Source organism: Schistocerca americana, chromosome 4 (assembly GCF_021461395.2).
Source record: "Schistocerca americana isolate TAMUIC-IGC-003095 chromosome 4, iqSchAmer2.1, whole genome shotgun sequence".
Classification (NCBI taxonomy): domain Eukaryota; kingdom Metazoa; phylum Arthropoda; class Insecta; order Orthoptera; family Acrididae; genus Schistocerca; species Schistocerca americana.
The window spans coordinates 845,314,287-845,322,080 of record NC_060122.1 but is presented as its reverse complement, the minus strand read 5'-3'; the positions used below and the strand labels follow the sequence as shown (position 1 = coordinate 845,322,080).

Genomic DNA, 7,794 nt, shown 5'->3' with positions numbered 1-7,794 from the left:
CTGTACTTGCATATTAAAGTACTGGGAGCACCCGCCGCAAGACCATAAGGCGTCTAGTCATAAACGTTTATTTTTTAAAAACAAAAGAGTATTGTACGACGCCTCAACCGTTGTATTTTACGAAAGCATGTTGAAAAACAGTGCCTACATATCGCCTATATATTATCTTCTCAGTATCTGTTAGGTATTACTTGTCATATATGTTAGTTGCTAGAGTTTCCTGCTTCGCTAAGCAAGTCGCCGTCTTATGCTAGAGGGAATTGTAACGTGTTACTTGGCGGTGTGTAACGTACGGCAAGAAAAAAAGGAATAAAAGTGAGATAGTATTATTACTTTCAACCTTCTTTACCTCCTCTGCATTACTGAAGATGGCGTGTCACTGAGCACATTTGTACTGTGCACGCAGTACACGTGAGGTGCCTAGTTGTCTCCACTGCCCTGTTTGGAATACATAAGTTCTTGTACACTTCACTAACCTGCAGTCTTCATGATGATGATGTCCCCAGCGCAGAAAACAGCACGCAGGTCGTGGATTCTTTTTATTGAGGCTGAAATTAACTTCGCAAGAAACTGCTGCTACGAATAAACTATAATTCATTTGGGATGCCACTCGCGTTTTTATTGATATAGACACGAGAAACTATTCTTGATCACAACGTTTTGAACATATCTTTCCACAGTCATTATATCTGACTAAAATAACATGAAATACATCCTGCCACATCCCGGGTTCGATTCCCTGCGGGGTCAGGGATTTTCTCTGCCTCGTGATGGCTGGGTGTTGTGTGATGTCCTTAGGTTAGTTAGGTTTAAGTAGTTCTAAGTTCTAGGGGACTGATGACCATGGATGTTAAGTCCCGTAGTGCTCAGAGCCATTTGAACCATTAGCCATCCTGCCACAGACAACATGTCTGTCTGCTGGAACCGTCAGAACTGGAGAATAAAATTACATGAATCAAATACTACTATTACAGACAACATGTCTATACCTAACGACGGTCGGAACTGTAGTAAATAAAATTGAATGAAACAAATACTGCTATAACAGACAACATGTCCGTCTACTGGAACGGTCAGAACTGGAGAGCCGGACTGCCCGAGACACTTCGCGCGCCAAGCCAGCAAGGCGTGACCCGAACGCACCGAAGTGCATCGGCAGTAATATCGTCAGTCATTTGTTTTAGTAATACTTTGACTTTAATAATTTTGAAATGACTGATTGATAGCTGCCTGTTGAGAGATGTGTATTTTAAAAAATGAAGTAATTTGGATGACAGGTTTAATTAATAATAGCAACTAAAATTTAACGTTTTGGCTCCCTACCGCCGAACACAGCAGCCAATCACAGAGCAGCAGCATCATGCAGGCGGTCTTTCTCACGGGAATGGTACCGAATCTAACATCTGTCACCGGTACCTCATCCCACATTGCGTCATCTCTATACTTCTTGCATCTCCACTGCCCTGGGAATAGTTTCCTGGAGCATAATATGATGGTTGAATAAGCCAGAAATATTACAAACGTCACTATCTCATTGTGTCAGAACAGCGTGCTGTAACTGAGTTTATCATCCGCAGAAAATGGGCGTCGGATTGAAATTCATAGAATAATGGTACGGCGATGAAGGTATCGACATCAGTAAAGTGCGGCACTGGGCTCATCGTGCTCGTAGTGAAGCAAAGAATGGCGTTAACCTCAGCGTGTGTGACACAGCTTGGAGTGGACGATCGCGTACGGCAACCGACAAGGATCACCGGAATCGTGTTCGTGAACTCATCAGACAAAATCGTCGGATAACACAGACTCAGCTCTCAGGTAAGTGTAGCGTAATACGAGAGCGTGTATAGGTCATCACCGCAAAACTGTGGTACAGAAAATTGCGTGGACAGTAGGTGCCTCAGAAGCTCACACGTGACAGGAAACACACGAGATTCAACGTCTGAGCACAACTTCTTTTGCGTTTTGGGGTTGAGGATGATTGGTTCCTTAACAACATTCAGAGATGTGATGAACGCTGGGTTAACGTTCTTACTCCAAGAACAAGAGAGGATCAGTTGAGTTCCGCTACAAGGGATTATCGACGCCAGAAAAATTCAAACCATTACCTCAGGAGGCAAAGTTATGCTTCAATGTTCTGGGATGTGCATGGTGTGGAGTTCATGCCTCAAGACACCACCTTCAATTCTGAAAGGTACTGCGAGATCCTTAGAAAACTAGAATTACGAAGAGTCCTTCAAGAGATGGAGCACCCTGTCCATTGCCAGACAACGCAAGAGCACCGCAACAGTCGGACACCTTTAGTTTACTATCTATCATCAATCATCCTCAATACAATCCCGATTTGGCTTCATCCGGTTTTGACCTGTTTCCAAAACTTAAAGAACACCTTCGAGGACTTCACTTTGATAGTGATGAAGCAGTGCGTACAGAGGAGAGAGCACAAGGAAATCGAACGTTCTACATCAACAAACTAGTTTCTCGTTGGGAGAAATGTGTTCGCCGCGTGGGTAGCTATGTTGAGAAATGAATAAGAAGGCTTTAAGAATAAAGATGTCGAATGTTAATTACGGTTGATTCCTTTAAAAAGATGTGAGGGTTACCACATCAAAATACGGAGGCATTACTTTTCCGCACGCCCTCGTACAAATTACAGCTTTAATTGAAATGAAATAATTTGCCCATTATCGATAAGCAGATCGTCAGGGTCGCTACCAGTGTTTTAGGCAAAGTGACCTGACAAGCAGACTTGGAAGAGAGAGATGTATTTTGCACTCAGCGGGCGATGGTCCGGTTGCTGGCGGTGAAGCTGACGACGCGCTAGAATCTGCCATCTGCATCTCTTGGAGGCGTGGAGGCAGCAGCAGAGTTGGACAATTCTTCCGCGGGCAGTGCGGGTCTTCGGCAGCTGCCGACGCTGGGTGTCCAAGATTGGCGGTAGTCGCCCTCAGGCGCCAGCTGGGCAGTGTCGAGTCTGCCGTCTCGGCGACAAGTGTGCCTGTCCATTTGCTTTCTCCCTCGGTGTGGCTACACACCCGACTGGCCAGCTCATACTCTTCTTCTGGCCAAACAACTTTCTGTGCCAGAACTTTCTTAAATACTCGTATTTTGTACCGCTCACAATTCTCAAGGGCGGGGAACACATCCAACTTAATGTCGCCGACATTCCTTCGCCCGGCAGTCTGCATGCTGACACACAATAATTGACGTCCATCGACTATAGGCACGTCCATCTGCCACTCCTGCCTCTGCATCTTGAGACGCCTTATTCTATATATAAAACAGGGTGGATCATTTACAACTTGCACCGCAGATAATGCAGAAGTGGAAATGCTTTTAATGTCCAGTTTTCACAGAAAGGATTGGTACTCACGGGTTCGTATTGTTAGCCAATAAACAGTTTGTAATAATACTTAGAAAGCGTGTTTTGTTCGCGCACATTCAGTTTTTTAAATGAGACAATCCCTTTTGACACTAACAAACCAAAACTGAGGTAAATTAGAATGATGTGCTGTGTATTGCAGATTTATAAGGGTGAATTGTTAACCAGATATTGTATTTTGAAGAGTTTCCACACGCGCACTTTTTGTGCCGTTCAGCTTCAAAAAATGGTTCAAATGTCTCTGAGCACTATGGGACTTAACGTCTGAGGTCATCAGTTCCCTAGAACGTAGAACTACTTAAACCTAACTAACCTAAGGACATCACATACATCCATGCCCGTGGCAGGATTCGAACCTGCGACCGTAGCACCAGCGTGGTTCCAGACTGTGGTTCCTGGAACTGCTCGGCCACTCTGGCCGGCCTGCCATTCAGCCTGCGTGGTTGCTAGGTTCGATGCTCTAATGTTTGCTAAGATTGTGTTTATACGCTGCTTGAGTGCATTGTGACTTGCTAGTCAGTTAGTGTGTTACAGTCCCAGCAGCAGGTCGTGAGTGGACGATGTGATGGTAAATCCCATGTAAATAAAGCCGACATGCCCGTGGTGTATAGAGAGTGTAGGAAGAACTCAGTTCGCTCTTGCACAGTCTATGCGGAAAGATATCCATCTCGGGAGCTATTTATCAATCTCTTCGAACAGTTACGTGAAAGTGGTAGTATAACACTTACACAACGTGAGAGAAGAAAGCAAGTTGTAACAGTAGAGAGGCATTTTTCCAGAATGAGATTTTCACTCTGCAGCGGAGTGTGCGCTGATATGAAACTTCCTGGCAGATTAAAACTGTGTCCCCGACCGAGAATCGAACTCGGGACCTTTGCTTTTCGCGGGCAAATGCTCTACCATCTGAGCTACCGAAGCACGAGTCACGCCCGGTCCTCACAGCTTTACTTCTGCCAGTATCTCGTCTCCTACCTTCCAAACTTTACAGACGCTCTCCTGGGAACCTTGCAGAACTAGCACTCCTGAAACAAAGGATATTGCGGAGACATGGCTTAGCCACAGCCTGGGGGATGTTTCCAGAATGAGATTTTCACTCTGCAGCGGAGTGTGCGCTGATATGAAACTTCCTGGCAGATTAAAACTGTGTGCTCGACCGAGACTCGAACTCGGGACCTTTGCCTTTCGCGGGCAAGTGCTCTGCCATCTGAGCTACCGAAACACGACTCGCGTCCGGTCCTGCCAGAAAGTTTCATATCAGCGCACACTCCGCTGTAGAGTGAAAATCTCATTCTGGAAACATCCCCCAGGCTGTGGCTAAGCCATGTCTCCGCAGTATCCTTTCTTTCACGGGTGCTAGTTCTGCAAGTTTCGCAGGAGAGCTTCTGTAAAGTTTGGAAGGTAGGAGACGAGATACTGGCAGAAGTAAAGCTGTGAGGACCGGGCGTGAGACGTGCTTCGGTAGCTCAGATGGTAGAGCACTTGCCCGCGAAAGGCAAAGGTCCCGAGTTCGAGTCTCGGTCGGGCTCACAGTTTTAATCTGCCATTAAGTGTCAGTAGAGAGGCAATTAATGTTCTTGCTGCTGTTGCAGTTGATCCTAATGTTAGCTGCCGCGTAGTCGCTGAAGAAAGTGACATGAGTCACACAAGTGAACTGCCCATTCTCCATCGATAAAGGATATGTCTCTATTACATCTCCCTCCATCAAGAGCTGCATAGAGACGATTATGAGAATCGTGTTAACTTATATACATGGCTATTAAGACGGATACTACAGGTTTATCATGTATTTTGTTTAGTGATAAAGCCACATTTACCAATCATGGCCAGGTAAACCGCCTAAACATGCATTATTGATCTGCTGATAATTCACTTTGACTCCGTCCGGCGGAACGTCTGCGGCCATAGAGTGTAAACATGTGATGTAGAATAGGGGACCATTTGCTCATAGGTCAGTTTTTTATAGATGCAACACTGAATGGGCTCAAGTGTCGCAGTCTCCTAGCGGACCATCTACAAAGGATGCTAGAAGATGTTCCTCTGCAGACTGAGAGGAACCTTTGGTACCAACATGATGACAGTCCAGATCATAGTACTACGGCATATCTTCACGAATTGTTACCTTGGCCGGACGGCTCCTCGGATTTTTCGCCTGTAGACATTTTTCCGCAGGAAAAGCTGAAAGACGCTGTCTACACGGACATATCAACCACACCCAGTGGTATGCGACAACGCGTTACTAAAAAAAATGGCTCTGAGCACTATGGGACTTAACATCTATGGTCATCAGTCCCCTAGAACTTATAACTACTTACACCTAACTAACCTAAGGACATCACACAACACCCAGCCATCACGAGGCAGAGAAAATCCCTGACCCCGCCGGGAATCGAACCCGGGAACCCGGGCGTGGGAAGCGAGAACGCTACCGCACGACCACGAGATGCGGGCCAACGCGTTACTGCAGCCTGCTCGGACATCTCCACTGAAATGATAGCATGTGTGCAGCAGTCGTTCCGTTGCAGACTTGAAGATGCTAGTGCTCATTTTGAACAGGACCTGTAATGGTAAATTGTCTCGTTACTGTTCAGAATCCGTATACCTACTGAATGTGCTTTTGTTGTTCTCTAGTGTGGTCTTGCATAGGTATCACACAAGTGTCGATGCAGGAAGTTTTCAAAATACTTTATCGATTCGCACTAGAATCCTGCAACAAATAACACTGACATTCTGACTTTATTGTTAGTTCGTATATGGACTCACAAAAACACGTACTAAGAATTATTACAATTTGTTGATTGGCTAAAAATACGAGCCCCTGAGTACGAATCCATTCTGAGGTAACTATATGTTATTAGCACTTTCTATTTCTACAATATTTGCGGTGTAAGATTCAGGTGATTCACTCTTTAAAGACAGGGGGAGTCACTAACTTTTGCCACATAGAATAACTCCGAAAGTTTGATAGTAGCTGAAAAGTTTGTAGGACAAATTTTGAGTGGGGCGACGGGATACGTAATACGACGTTGGTTTTTTGTTGTTCGGTGGAGTCGCGTCTGAGATATAAAGGTCAAGTTTATTTTAATGGGATGGTAGTTATTTTCTGATAGTGGCTATGGAGGCGAATCCGATGATGTGTAACCCTAAGGTCTTTGAAGGTCAACGAAGGTCAAAAAGGTGGCATGAACGTAAATTTACAGGTGTTCGAAGTGATGACTATTGGTATCACTGCAGAGCTGCAAGCTTCTTATCATGGATTGAGTGGTATTCCTTATCACTTCGGCACTCATCGAAGCACATTCTCTGACAATTCTCTCTCGTATAAAGCGGAAATAGCAAATATTCGCTAAATACGGCGTATCCATCTATCGTGCCATTGACATATAAACAGCACTCGACGGTTTCGCAATACAATACTAATAAGAACGGTACGACTAGTATCGTCGAATCAACCGAATGTGAACGATGTATTCCCTCGAAGGACAAGTCGATACGCTTCTCATTTACGGAGAATGCCAACGAAAATCACTGAGAGCTAGACACTTATACGCTGAAAGATATCCTTAACGTACTCACCCTATACAATGTAAATTAAATATGTGTATGATAAACTGAAAACGATTGGATCTTTAACGCGTTGGAAATATATCCGGCAAAGGAAAGCTACTAACGAGGAAACTGAAATTGGTTCTCTTGCCACTGTGGTTCAAGATTCTTGTGTTAGTTCGCGTCAAATCGCAAGGGAATCTGGCACGAGCCAGAGTAGTGTCGTTCGTGTTCCGTATCGCCGTGAATACCATTCTTACCATATCAGTCTCCACGAAGAATCAACTGATACGGATTTCATGCATCGCATTGAATTCTGGCGATGGGCTCAAATTCAGATTCAGAGGGATGACACATTTATTAATTTGATTTTATTTACTGACGAGGCTACATTCACGAACGATAGAAATGTTAATTTGCATAACATGCATTATTGGTCAATCGATATTGGCTGCGGTAAGTTGCACACCAAAAACCGTGGTCGGTGAATGTATGATGTGGGATTCTGGAGGACAGAATTGTAGGCCTCCATTGCATCGAAGGAAATCTTAATGGTAGGCAGTACACCACATTCCTGCAAGAAACATAAGGTCTCTTATTGGAAGAAATACCTTTAGCAACAAGGAACTGAATGTGATGTAACACGATGGGTGTCCGGCACATTTTTCGCTGATAGCTAGAAATGAGTTGCAAAGACAATGCCCAAATCGCTGGACTGGACGCGAAGGAGAAGTGTTGTGACCTCTGGATTTTTTCTTGTACGGATTCGTAAAACGCTTTGTTTATAAAGACGTTCCAACTACACCTGAAGGTATGCGAGAGATAATTGCCAGGGAATGTGCTTCGATAAGTGCCGGTGTGATGAGGAATAC

General features: G+C 44.7%; 1 non-coding gene across 1 annotated transcript; it reads right to left on the bottom strand.

Annotated features, from left to right (window-relative positions):
* Positions 1-4,222: 4,222 nt before the first annotated feature.
* On the bottom strand, positions 4,223-4,297 carry Trnar-gcg. Its single transcript has one exon. It is a non-coding gene; the product is annotated as a tRNA-Arg (tRNA).
* Positions 4,298-7,794: the final 3,497 nt, after the last annotated feature.